The sequence below is a fragment of the Dufourea novaeangliae genome, unplaced genomic scaffold, assembly GCF_001272555.1.
Source record: "Dufourea novaeangliae isolate 0120121106 unplaced genomic scaffold, ASM127255v1 scaffold96, whole genome shotgun sequence".
NCBI classification, from domain to species: Eukaryota; Metazoa; Arthropoda; class Insecta; order Hymenoptera; family Halictidae; genus Dufourea; species Dufourea novaeangliae.
In genome coordinates, this window is record NW_015373974.1 from 390,242 (window position 1) to 404,184 (window position 13,943).

Genomic DNA, 13,943 nt, shown 5'->3' on the forward strand with positions numbered 1-13,943 from the left:
CACGAAAGTTGAACGTGCGGTGCACAAGTGGATACTTCTATATAGGAATATGCAAATAATGCTGTTTTCCGGTTAAAACCGGTCACTGGAGCAACGAAACGGTCATATTTTTTTTTTAAATCCGTATTGCAATCGCGGATTTCTTGGCGTAAACTTGCATCTTTAGGAAAAATGCGCCCTTAGACGCAGCAGTGAAATGCCAGATCTAGGGATATTTACGTTTGAAAACTGCTGAAAAATGGGATGCAATGGAATTTTCGAAGAAACTCTACAACAAAACCACTAATGTGTTATTTATAGATCAAAATATCCAGAGCTGAAAAAAAGCTCGTATTTAGAAACGTGTTGAGAGTGGAAAAAATGTTGAAACGTTGTTACATTCGTGGTCGAGTAAGCTGCAGGCATAATCTAGGGGGAATTAAATGTGAATAATGTAATGGGGGATCAAGAGTGTTTTCATTCTCGTAATTCTTCCGTCGTATTTTCCTTCGATTCTAGTAATCTGGATCTACTGGCTTCGAAATGTTGCGTGGCATTAACGTAATTGTCGATTTGAAAGGGCTTCTAGTTATTTTTTTTTCCATCGTATTTTCGCCGTGTTGCCAGATGAATACAAATGAAAAACTAAATAGATTGTATGCACCTATAGACATGATTTATATTTTATAAATGTTCCTACGCACCTGTTTGGTTGAAATGCACGCATTTATATATTACTAGATTACATTATCGAAATCCCTGTAATCGTACCCTATCTTAAATAAAATTTCAATTAATTTTTTTTTACTGTTCCGTATTGTTTAACCTGGTCAATATATTTATTATAAAACAGCTGAGTGTAGAAATATTGTTTACCGTAAATAATCTCTAGATCGTCGAAGTAGAATTATTAGGGATCGGCATACAGGTACAGACATAAAATAATCGAGGCCTGTCGATGGAAATTGAGAATCACTGCGCAACGACCAGTCCGATTAGATATCTGAATCTTCAATGTATCAACATGGATATGTTAACACCAAGAGTAGCCACAAAGTGTATCGTCCCTCTTTGAAGAACACGTTGCCGATCGTTAAACCGCCTTTTTGCCCGACCGGATGACGTATAAGAAAAGTATTATTACTTGTTGAGAGATTGAGATAGATGAATCCACACGATCCGCCCTGTCAATAACCACTAGCGAGAATAATAAACGGTTACATACGATACAATCATGTGAGAACAGGTCGAAATTGAAATCTACTAGGGAAATATTTTAAAAAGTCACTGAATCTTAAAAATCGGGAACGATTGACAACTCTAGTAATTTAAACTGTAAAATAAACATTAATGGCTACACATTGGGGTGAAAATGAGAAGCTGTATGATTTCCACAGATTCATTGGGAAATTTTACTGTACGACCTAATGATTTTTAGTAATTCCTAAGTTACCAAATCTCACAAATCGGTTGATTCGTTAATAAAAATTCAGAAAATGGGAAACTTCAGAATTTTCACTAAACAACCTAGTGACTTTTGGTAATCCCAACCTTGCAAAATCTCACAAATCGGTCGATCGATTGGTAAAGGCTGAAAAACGTGGGGAAAATGGGAACTTCCAAAATTTTCCACAGATTCCCAGAAAGAGTAGACTAATGAACCTAGTGACTTTCGGTAACCCCAAAGTTACCAAATCTCACAATTCAGTTGATCCGTTTCGAAAGGTCGACGTCGTGGTTGGCTCGAGTATCATCCAATGGGTATCCATCCACGCTGCGCATACGGGCTTAATTAATGAAAGTGAACCAGGCCGTTGGAAACGGGGCATAATTATCACTAGGGACCCAACGAGTGGCCCGGTCAGGCTGTTCGATTCCTCGATGACCGGTGGAAAACCTCGAAGATCGAGATGTGACGAAATATAAAGAATATGTACAAAGTTGCTGGTTGTCCGACGATTTCCGTTCTGATTCTTGTGGCCAGGGGGGGGGGGCGAAGTAGGTTGAGCGCCACTCGACTTGGAGGACCGCCTAGTTTTTTGTCAGGATCGATTTGCGAGGAAGGCGTATATGTATAGGTCCGAGAAACTCACAGGGGGACAAACACGCAGGGACACTTCCGAGACGTTCGCCTCGAAAACTCCTCTTTGTGTCCTTGCTAGGGGCGTTATTTATGTTTTTTGTCGGACACTTTATGGCGACAAAAAGCGGAGTGCTTTAATCAACACGGTCGCGATCGATGACGTATCGGCCACGTTCTCTAGTTTACAATCGGCTGCAAATGACATCGTACATTCGTATGTGACTCTGTCCTAGGCCTGTCTATAGTTCATAGTGACCAACTACGTTCAGTGTTACCAACCTTCGAATACTATACAGGCGATACCACGTTAATAGGGACTTTTTGAGGAAATTAGTAACAACATTTTTTATCCAAAAACGTGTTCTTTGAAATACGCTAAAAAATAGAAAATAACTATGTAGTGTGCCAATAGGCCAGAGTGAGATAGTTTTCATTATTATTAGTTAGGCAGTTGTGCAGGAAAAAATCAAAGGGAACAACTTTGGACTATTTGGAAGGAATTTCTGAATGAAAACAGTAGCTTGTAATTAACTGAAAAAATCGGAAATTTTTTGCAAACGCGACCATCTTGGGTACACCCTCTACATTCGTTGCTGAGTAATCGTTGGACATATATAAAAAAACATACTACAGTAAATGAGTGTTCGAAGACTCCTCGACACTGAACATTGAATATTTCATAAACTAATAAAAAAATATCATTGCCTTCAGAATCCTAAACTCTATGCTGAACCCCATTAAAAAGTCAGTTTTACACTTGGGGACTTTTCCTTGTCAGTACCGAGGAGCCTTCGGACAGTCATCGAGGATTTACTGTACTTTCGGTTTGCTTTGCTTCTAATTCGTTCTCCCTTTGGGGTCTTGTCTATTTGCTTTCTAACGGTAGAGTTTCAGGCTGGCCTTAGTGATGGATTCAACGACGTGAAAAGTGTGCGCGTCCCCAAGAAGAAACTACCCGGGATATACGGTGGCGCAGGAGGCTATTGTGGTCACGGGGATTCACCGTGGCTCTCCTCCTGCTCGCCGCGCGTTCCATTCGAACCGAATCCCGCACGGAATGCCAGATTATCGCGGCACGTTCGAGCGGATTCCGTTGAATCCTCCGTCGGTCTACCTGAGCCCTCATTGGTTGTCGTGGAAAAGTTGTCCTAATTATTTCTGTCCAACCCAAGAAAGCCTCTTTGGAGCCCAACGACCCATCGTGGTCCAGAAACAAAATTTACCAGTTCATACGATTATTCAGGTCTCATGCAATCAGAAATTATCAAACTTCGCTAAAACGATGCGATGACGAGTTTACTCGTCAGAGTATGTGCAACTGCTTTAAAATTTAATTCAATTATAAGGACATAGCACTTGTTTTCCTTTTTTGAAAAATCAATTTTATTGTTTGAATTTATTTATATTATTTATAGCGTTTATTATGCAAAATTTACGTGTTTATATAGCGTCAAGAAAGATCGATTCGGAACGTGTTTTTGCCGTGCATAGACGTTCGGATAATAGAACGCTGGATTAAGCGACGGTTTGTCCCGATAATCGAAGTTCTACTGTAGACGTAATATTGGGTCTTCCTGATCTCATTGTTCGGGAAACCACGCACCAGAACGGTCTTTCTACCTATTAGTTCCGATAATGGAGATTCTACTGTATTTTCAAACGAGTAATACAAGTCGGGCGGATTTCGTAATAACTGCCGTAAATACGAGCGTTTACGACGATAAAACGATCGTGCGGGAGCCGCGGCTCGGTTAGGAGAAAATGGAAATGCTCACGTTCCTGTCCGCGCGCGCGTTGGAATGAAAATTGCAGGCTCATCGTCGCCCCGAGGAAATCGAACCGGTCCGCGCGAAAACAACGGCTGCTCTCTTGTATCGTGCGGCCAGCCATTAACTTTTTGCGCAGCGTGCCCCGTCCTAGCGTTCCCCGAAATTTCACGTATACTACGGACCGTCAAAGTCGACGGCTGGGTTAATCGAGACACGTAGCAACATTTGGAAATATTCGTTTCGTCGCCGTGTAAATCGGTGACTAGTCGTCGACGAGTAATCGATAGGTAGTCGACGAGTAATCGACGAGTATTCAACGAGTATTCAACGAGTAATCGACGAGTAATCGACGAGTATTCAACGAGTAATCGACGAGTAATCGACGAGTAATCGACGAGTATTCAACGAGTAATCGACGAGTATTCAACGAGTATTCAACGAGTAATCGACGAGTATTCAACGAGTAATCGACGAGTAATCGACGAGTATTCAACGAGTAATCGACGAGTAGTCGACGAGTAGTCGAGTGGTAGTCGATGGGTAGTCAGTGGATAGTTATAAGTAGTCGATGGGTAATCGACGAGTAGTAGACGAGTAGTAGACGAGTAGTAGACGAGTACTAGACTAGTAATAGACTAGTAATAGACTAGTAATAGACTAGTAATAGACTAGTAATAGACTAGTAATAGACGAGTAATACACGAATAGTATACGAATAGTATACGAATAGTATACGAGTAGTAGACGAGTAGTAGACGAGTCATCGACGAGCATACAATGGATAATCGAGGAGTAGTCGACGGGTAATCTACTAGTTACCGTGGCGACGGATAGCCTACGAGTCACCGTTCCGACGGATAGCTTCCGAGTCACCGTGCCGACGGGTAGCCAACGGGTAGCCAATGGGTAGTCGACGAGTAGCCAACGGGTAATCTACGGATCGCCGATCAGACGACCATAGAAACGCGAGGGTCCGGCATTCTTGTGAATGGGTCAGTGTAGACGTCCCACACAATTCTACCCGAGGTTAGCCTACGAAAAACATTGTCCTGTTTTTCAAAGGAGCATGTTTCTGCAACTAGGATTGGAAAAAATCGTTTAAGAAAATATAACGAGCCATTACGTGTCGTCCGTATGTACGAAGGACTCCGATCAATGCAACAGACATGGTCCAGTTAATTAACACTAGGTTTACGGGACGCGTCATTTTGACGCATTTCGAATGTTTTCTAACCTCGAAATTCTCTATGTGGTATACCTATCTCTATAGCTATGCATTAATTTCAGAGATCATAAATTGTGTATTATATAAAATAAGTTGTTTTTTTAAAGAAAATCTGCGGTTTCGTTGATGCGTGCCGTGGTGATACCTACACGATAAGTGCCCGTAAACCTAGTGTTAAATTTGTGCCGAATGTTCCATAAACGACTGTGCCGCGAGCAGCAAGAATCATTCGCGCGCGGTGTGTGGTACCCTTCAGTGAATGGAGCGGAGTATCGATCCCCTTTCTGAAGTGAACCGTCTCGTTTCGGTGATCGTGAATATTTTCAAAGAATCCTATTAAATCAATCAGTGCACTCAGCTACTTCGTCAAAGCCGATCAATCCCGTCGCAATCATCGTGCGAATTACAACGTCAAACGAATCGCGATTCAATCAGATGATCACGACACGGCCATGTACGTGCGCGCTCGCGCGCGCACACGACACGTTTACTTCAAGTGTTACAAAACTCGAGTCTGTTGTCCGATCGATCGCTGCTTGGCTTTGAAATGCCTTGCCATTCGAGAGAGTCATTAGTTAATCAAGCTGACTCAATTGAAGACAAAAAAGGAACTTTGTAAGCGAAAGGATCGGGGAATTATACTCTGGAACGTAGTACCAAATACCCTAATGTCCGAACTCTCCACTATCGGAACCCTCCATTATCCGAATCCTCCACTATTAGAACTTTCCAATATTGGAACCTTCTACTATCCGAATCTTCCACTATCGGAACCCTCTGCTATTGGAACATTCTATTATCCGAACATTCTATTATCTGAATATTCTATTATCCGAACATTCTATTATCCGAGCATTCTATTATCCGGACTTTCCATTATCGGAACCCTCCAATCTAGAAACCCTCCCCTATCGGAACCCTCCACTCTCCGAACTTTCTGCTATCGGAACCCCCTACTATCCGAACATTCCACTATCCGAGTGTTCTGCTGTCCGAGCGTCCTACGATTCTTCCTCTGCAAATTCATTTTTTTTAGTTACACGGAAGTTCGTGAAAATCCCATATTAAATGGATCGTTATTAGAATCACTGTTGTCTCCGACTCGTCACTCTCAAAGCAAAATGACGAATTCCAAGCTAGTTACCAAGTTTCTGGTAGCATTTCAGTGTTACAAACTGTTGAAAAGTTGTCGATATTTTCTGAGATTTATTTGTGAAACTGTCCTTTGTAGCTGGGAATAAATTAAATATCTTCAGGCAGAAGCAGTCGCGTTGTTCAATCAAAAGCGAAATTACAAATGGCGCGGGGTGGAGAAGGGGGGTAGATCCTTTTCCTCGCGGCGGGCATTATTCGCAATTTTTCCCGCGATTTTCATGGAAACAGGAATTCCATTAAAGCTTTCAAATCGGCACCGACTCTTTCATCAGACGGGATCGATTTTCCCCGTCATCGTCTGTTTGTATTAAAACCAACCAGACTTTCGGAGAACGTTTCAATCCGTATTCCGGTATAGACAGAAAATAAAAACGAGTCGGTCGTTGATAGCGAAGTTAACACAAGGATACATCGCCTGTTTCATCGAATCCGCGCGGAAATAACGAAAATTTTCCCTAGACGATAACTCGTCTTCAGGTTCCATTTTGTTTCTAGTGACTAATGTTCGAACTAGTTCTTGACTAAACTAGAAACTACGTGATTCAATATTCATCTCGGATGTGTAATAACCTGTAGTATTTGTCTTAGCATTGGTTTCGCGGAACTTGCGAACTCTCGAGAATTTACGAAATATATGGAAACTCGACTTAATCGTGACACGAGTGTATATAAAGGTGATATTCCAGGGTAAAAACAAGTTCGAAACGTGGAATGAATTTTCTTCTCCCCTACGAAGCTTCATTTTCGAGAAAATCGAATTCGAAAATTTACGACCAGCACGTGCCCGCGCGATCGAGTTCAGTGGCCCATTTTCAAACTTAATTTTCTCAGGAACTAAAACTCGTGCGAAAAATATTTATTATACATTTACAACGTAATTTTCTGTAGGGATACCCTGTTCTAGACATACAGTGTTCTAGGGATAACGTGCTCTAGGTGTACCACGTTCTAGGCATACCATAAGGGTATCCTATTATGGGGATACCCTGTTCTAGGCATACCCTATCCTAGGCATACCCTGTTCCAGGCATACACTCTTCTAGGCATACCCTGTTCTAGGCATACCCTGTTCTAGGCATACCCTGTTCTAGGCATACCCTGTTCTAGGCATACCCTATTCTAGGCATACCCTATTCTAGGCATACCCTATTCTAGGCATACCCTATTCTAGGCATACCCTATTCTAGGCATACCCTATTCTAGGCATACCCTGTCTTAGGGATACCCTGTCTTAGGGATACCCTGTCCTAGGGATACCCTGCTGTTGGGATACTCTATTGTAGGGATACTATATTGTAAGGATACTCTGTTCTTGGGATACTCTGTTCTTGGGATACTCTATTGTAGGGATACTCTATTGTAGGGATACTCTATTGTAGGGATACTCTATTTTAGGGATACCGTGTTATACGGGAGTTGCCCTTACCATCTGTTCTGAATGGTTATCAATTTTTTTTTTAAATACGAAACGATGTTTTCCGCCGGTGAATATCCGACTTAATAGATCGTTGAACTTCACAGCGAACGGAGATGGGGCAGACAGCGCCTTAAGCTTCTTCTTTTTCTTCGCGCGGTAGATGACCCAGTTGCGCGAGAGAGCCTATGCCGTGCAAATTGCTCGTAGAATTTCGCGACGAGGCGAGGCTTGCCCGTGTTGCAGAGCGGCCGCGAACGGCTGCCTCGCCGTGACTCTCGTTCGTGGCCCTCGACAAGAATTTACGAAAAATCGATGCCGCCACCCCCGGGGGACGATAGGGAAACTGGTTTAACAAGCGCCCACGACCGCGCGCGCCGCGAGACGTCCGGCGGACAGCGCGCATGTGCTTTTCGGTTTCGGTTGGTCTGAGCCGATTCCGATCGTGTCGCTTCCGGTTACTATGCTTGAACAAATACACTCCCGACCCTCTGTAATTTCTTCCCGTGATTTACGACTCGATCTTTTTCAACGATAACCTTTCGCAAACGAAAGTACCTATCGCCGCAATATTGGGTTGTACTTGAGTTCCTATGGCTGGGTCACCAGCGACCCGTTGATGCGCATAGCACCCAAACCATCAGTATATCATCGTAATCATCATTTTCTGCATTGGTCGTAATCGATTTTTCCGGTCGATGAACTTCAACCCTCGAATTCCTATGGCTGGGTCATCGGCGACTCATCGATCAGCTCAAACTTCAAATTATTGCTGTATCAGCGTTATAATCATTTTCGACATTAGTAATTGTAGATTATTTAGTTCGATGGATTTTAATTAGAGTCCCTACGACTGGGTCACCAGCGACCCGTGATGAATATTCTCCATCAAACTGTTTCTGTATCACCTAAGTGAATATCGGTTCAATGGAATTATATGTGAATGTACGCGTGTTGTGGGTCACGGTCGACCCAGCTTTGGCGATCAGAAGTTTCGTTAAACATTCGTCTCAGGCTGGGCATTGTTTTCCTGGTATCGACGTTTTCCACGCGCCTGCACGGTTATGCATCGAGGCCCGTGTGTTAACAGCGGTTGTCAAGCTGCTCGGAAACTAGCGATGGAAGTGTTAACACTTTCACAACCGGCCGCATAAGGGCAAAGAAAATGGCGGACCGAGACAGGGCACGCGCTCTGCCGTGAGGTAAATTCCTAATAAGGGTAAAGTTTCCTGCTCGCGTATGAATCGCGAACGTCTCTCGCTAAGAACACACGGACCAGAAGGAACGTGTCTGCTCACGGATCTCCAATTATCGCGCTCGGATTAGAATTTCTTGTTAGCCAGATCATAACGAACGCAGGTGGACTAATAGTTCGTGAGTAGTTCAGAAATTGCAAAATCAAAGAAACGTCTGTTAAACAATTATCTTCGGAGAAAGTGTAAAAGTTAAAACGTCGTTTAGGTAACAATTAACAATCTACGTCGAATGGTATATTTTTATACGTTTCTAACTCACGCGTCTTTGTATTTTCCTACGGTTGGGTCATCGGCGACCCGTCGTCGATCGTTCACGCAGCGATAAAGCGAATACTAAATTACACGTATACGTATCTCTGCAAAATCTTGTTATGGGTCACGATTGACCCGGTCCAGCTTTGACCCATGGATGACGAACGTGGGTCATTCGAGACTCAAATTTTAAGTCTATCCTGAAAGGCAAGGTAAAACATTTGATGAAATGTTAATTCAGAATTTTATATAATAGTTAATCGTGTAGTTCCGTTCTGTTAGGACACCAGGTATACGAACGCATGGGAACAATGGCAGACCGTTTCCAGAATAGAAAGAAAAGCCATGATCATCTGGGACTTATAACTCGAATTTTTTCGACGCAGAATGATATAGTTAATGATTTAGTTCCGTTCTGTTAGGACACCCGGTATACGAATACACGGTACAATAACAGACAGTGTCCAGACTGGAGAGAATTTCCGTGACTAGGAATTATCCCGTCGGATCGGACGTCTTGCCGCCGCCTCCCGTTCGACGGGGATAGATTTGGCTTTTGATAGAGTCGGCAAGACGGTTAAGGAACGGCCGAGGTGTATTTTCGTCGGCCTCGGCTCGTATCGGTACCGCAAAATCGCGTTGCGCCATTCCTGGCGACACCGAACTCGCGGCCGCAACGGTAGACCCGACGGATCGTAGTGGTAGTGGCTGCGAGAGCTTCCTCGATCGTCACATGACAGTATGGAAAATCGTCAAATGTAAAATTGCCGCCATTTTGTGAACACCATTTTGGATCGAGTGAAAAATTAAATTTACATTTTCCTTTTTTGTTTACTTATCTCACGAAATAATTAAAGAATGATTGATGAAGTATTCTGTACATGGATTTAAATAATATTATACAAGGTGGTTCATTTGTCTTGAACACCATAAAAACTGTATGGAAGGGTGTATTAATAGGAAGAGTATAGGGGGAAAGGGATGAGGGTCCATTTCTTCCCCTACTTATACTGCAGTGCATATGGATGTATATTTTATCGTAGAATTCATTTTTGCATTTAGAAATGGGAAAAGAGATGGAAGTTCCGAGTTATTGCCATTCCAACCCTCGTCTATTCTGCCAATTTTAATGGACTTTCATCTATTTTCCCAGGTATGTACAGACATTTTCTTAATTGAAGGGCTTCGAACATTTGCAATACTAATACAATATTGCTGCATTATTGATATGTTATTGGCCATTGTATCAGTTAAATATTACGCATAATTATTATAGAAATAATAGTTTTGTTCTTTCTTTATTGATCCTCTAGGTGCCATATTAATCAATTTCTTAGAAGTTTCCATAAAAACCTGAACAATCAAGTATTACCTAGTGAATTATTGTAAATATAAGAAATTTACATGGTGTCTTTCTACACTTCACGCCGTACAGTTGTTCAGTGTTGCCAGATTATTGAGTACGGACGTTACGTTGCAAGATTTCCTATTATGTGGAAACGTATTCTGTCCGCCATGTTGAAACGTGCCCGAGGAAATCGATAGTTCCTTTTTCCCCCTATTACAAAGTCTACACGAAATCCGTAATTTCGTGTTTCGGGCTTTCGCAAACAGTGTCTGCCGTCCCCGCCCGCGCGAGCGTCAAGCCTGCTGTTTCTGCGCTGTCGATTTGCAAATAAATCGCGGTAGACGTCGGTAAATCACGTTAGCTGCACTGGGACCGGCCTCGCTTGCAATCGCAAGCTTGCACACACAGGCGACACGTACCGGGCGAGCTTTCGAAAGACTGCTCACGTGCCATTAGGCGCCGACGCGTTTGGACATCCGCTGCTCGGAACTGACTTTCCTGAACCGTGAATTACATTGTTCGAATAACAGAACGTTCGGGGAATAGAAGATTTTAATAGTAGGAGGTTCCCATAGTAGAGGGTTCCGATATTGGTGGGTCCCGATATTGGAGGGTTCCGATATTCGAGGGTTCCGATATTCGAGGGTTCCGATATTCGAGGGTTCCGATATTCGAGGGTTCCGATATTCGAGGGTTCCGATATTCGAGGGTTCCGATATTCGAGGGTTCCGATATTCGAGGGTTCCGATATTCGAGGGTTCCGATATTCGAGGGTTCCGATATTCGAGGGTTCCGATATTCGAGGGTTCCGATATTCGAGGGTTCCGATATTCGAGGGTTCCGATATTCGAGGGTTCCGATATTCGAGGGTTCCGATATTCGAGGGTTCCGATATTCGAGGGTTCCGATATTCGAGGGTTCCGATATTCGAGGGTTCCGATATTCGAGGGTTCCGATATTCGAGGGTTCCGATATTCGAGGGTTCCGATATTGGAGGGTTCCGATATTGGAGGGTTCCGATATTGGAGGGTTCCGATATTGGAGGGTTCCGATATTGGAGGGTTCCGATATTGGAGGGTTCCGATATTGGAGGGTTCCGATATTGGAGGGTTCCGATATTGGAGGGTTTCGATAGCGGAGGGTTCCGATAGGAGAATGTTCAAATGGTATAACATTCAGATAGGAGAACGTTCGAAAGTTGGGGTGTCCTGGCACGGCAGGCTTAACTCTAGTATACTATATTCAAACTGTCGACTCGATTCTTCAGGTCTGAGTTTTCGCCGCCATTGTAATTACCATTGGCAGCGCGCGAGGGTTAATAGTCGATCGTAAGCAAGGAATTATTTACGAAGGAGAATAGAAGGGTAGATAGAGGTGAATTTATCGCGAATATTTCGGGGAGTGCTATTCCATTCCGCGATATATCGCTGGCCTCGTGGAACTTTTCCTTCATTCATATCCCATTTACGAGGGTTGCCTTTGTCGCACGAAAACGCCCCGCCCGACGCCTGTCATTTCGAGAAACTCAACGAAATACGCTCAAGGAATTTTAAAACCTCGACGTGGTACATTATTCTTGATTCAACAATCTAATTTTAATACAATATTCAGTGGCACTGGGAATTGACTTCTGAAACACCCTGTGTATATATATATTGTCCATTTTCCTCTGAATCACAAAGGGTTAAATAAATATTCCCCCAGTAGTACCTATTCGGGCAATCGACAATAATTTCTATTCACAAAAAAGTAACTAGATAGAGCATTCAGTAGAATCACTATTAAGGCGTGTTTTCATTAGAATCTTTCAACCGGACTGAAATGTTTAAAAATGCGTCACCATTGGCGCTGGAAAGTCGTAACGACTTAATACGCCGATATCCAGCGCGAGTGTCCCTTGTGCACCTGCTTTCCCTTCCACACTACATGTCTACTTTGGGAAACTGCGACGCTAAAAAGACAGGTGTAACAAATATAATATAAAACACAATTGTGTCGTTTTCATGGAAACTGTCCATATTGGATCCTACATTCAGGTGGAATTTGTGTGCACACATTAAGGTCACTTGATTCGTTCCGTACGAACTTCAAGGAATGATGGAGAAGCTTCCCTTTCCTAGGGACTAATTCATCTGGGTAATTATAATCGGTGATAGTAACTGACGTACCGACAATACCTCTCACAAAAAATGCTCCTTTCACTATATATTTACGTGTACCAAACAATGTCAAGTATTGTTCGTAGAAATTACATAACATGCAATTTAATAACAAAAATAAACGTAAATAAACATTAACATCCTCTTGAAGTGTATTCTAATTGAACCATTCACAGGTCAAAGTAGACTAACTCCACTGAAAACATTTTTCCACATTTCAACACCAAAGAATTGTTGCTAAACTTTTTATGTATAAAATAAATTTCCTTGATGATTGTGTAGTGGACTTAATCACATCGACGAATAAGCGCCTCAAAATAAAAAAAATAAAAATAAACACCAGAATCAGTCGGTACGTCAGTTACCAATTACCGATTACAGATATCGATTCGCGTCCCTGGGCAGGAGAACCTTCTCCATGCTCTGAAGCTCGTGGCGGAACGAATCAAATCACAAGGACAGTAACAACGTTGGAAGAAGGTGGAAAAGAAGGTGTGTGTGTGTGTACCTTCCCAGGATGCATTTCTGGACAGTTCTGTCGCAACAGATCCACGTAATGCCTTTGAAATAATTTTTTAATCGTGTAAGACACTCGATAAAATTGAATTGGACACTCGACGCAGACTTCACACACACACACACGAATTCGGCTCGCTGCGATTCTATACTCGACCCGTGTCGTCGACAATGGTATTTCGGTAGCCTTTCCGGAATACTCGAAAAAACCAGGAGGACGCTCGAACGCGTTGTGGACAAAAGACGGGTCCTCTCCTCGCTTTTGTGCTGCCCCTTTGTCTCTCTGTTTCCCCCCTCTCTCTCCTTTTGTACTTGGATTTCGAGTCATGGGCTGCTGAGTGGGGGACATCAGGAATATTAAAGAAAAGGACCGAATCCCCCAGAGCGTTTAGAAGAGAGAAAGGAACGCTGTTGAGAAAAGGACGGCGAAACGACGGAATCGCGTGTTGTGGCGCGAAGGCGAAAGAAACGGTTCCCTCGAAACAATACATAACCTCTTCCGTGAGAACGTTTTACTCGCGAAAACCACAAGCTATAGATAGTATACTTGGTCGTTGAAGTAGCATTTTGCGATTGATAACCAGTTTCCGTGACTGTGAACAAAAAATTCACGAAATTTGTGGTGTTGGTATTTAATAAGAATAGAGGACCTGTATTTTAAAATGTCCCCCTTGGTGCAATGTGAGGCCGATTAGTATCGATATTGGGGATCGATAATGAAGTGGTATTTATTGGTTAATTTACGAAAGCTGGAATGACACAAATTTATTTAATTAAATTTTCTACT

At 42.8% G+C, this 13,943-nt stretch overlaps 1 protein-coding gene across 1 annotated transcript in view; it reads left to right on the forward strand.

Moving 5' to 3' along the window:
• Positions 1–10,238: 10,238 nt before the first annotated feature.
• The window catches only part of LOC107187065, a 62,576-nt gene continuing 58,871 nt past the window's right edge, over positions 10,239–13,943 (forward strand). The window contains exon 1 of the mRNA XM_015575060.1: positions 10,239–10,286. The gene's annotated coding sequence lies outside the window, so the exon portion shown is untranslated. The remainder of the gene's footprint in view (positions 10,287–13,943) is intronic.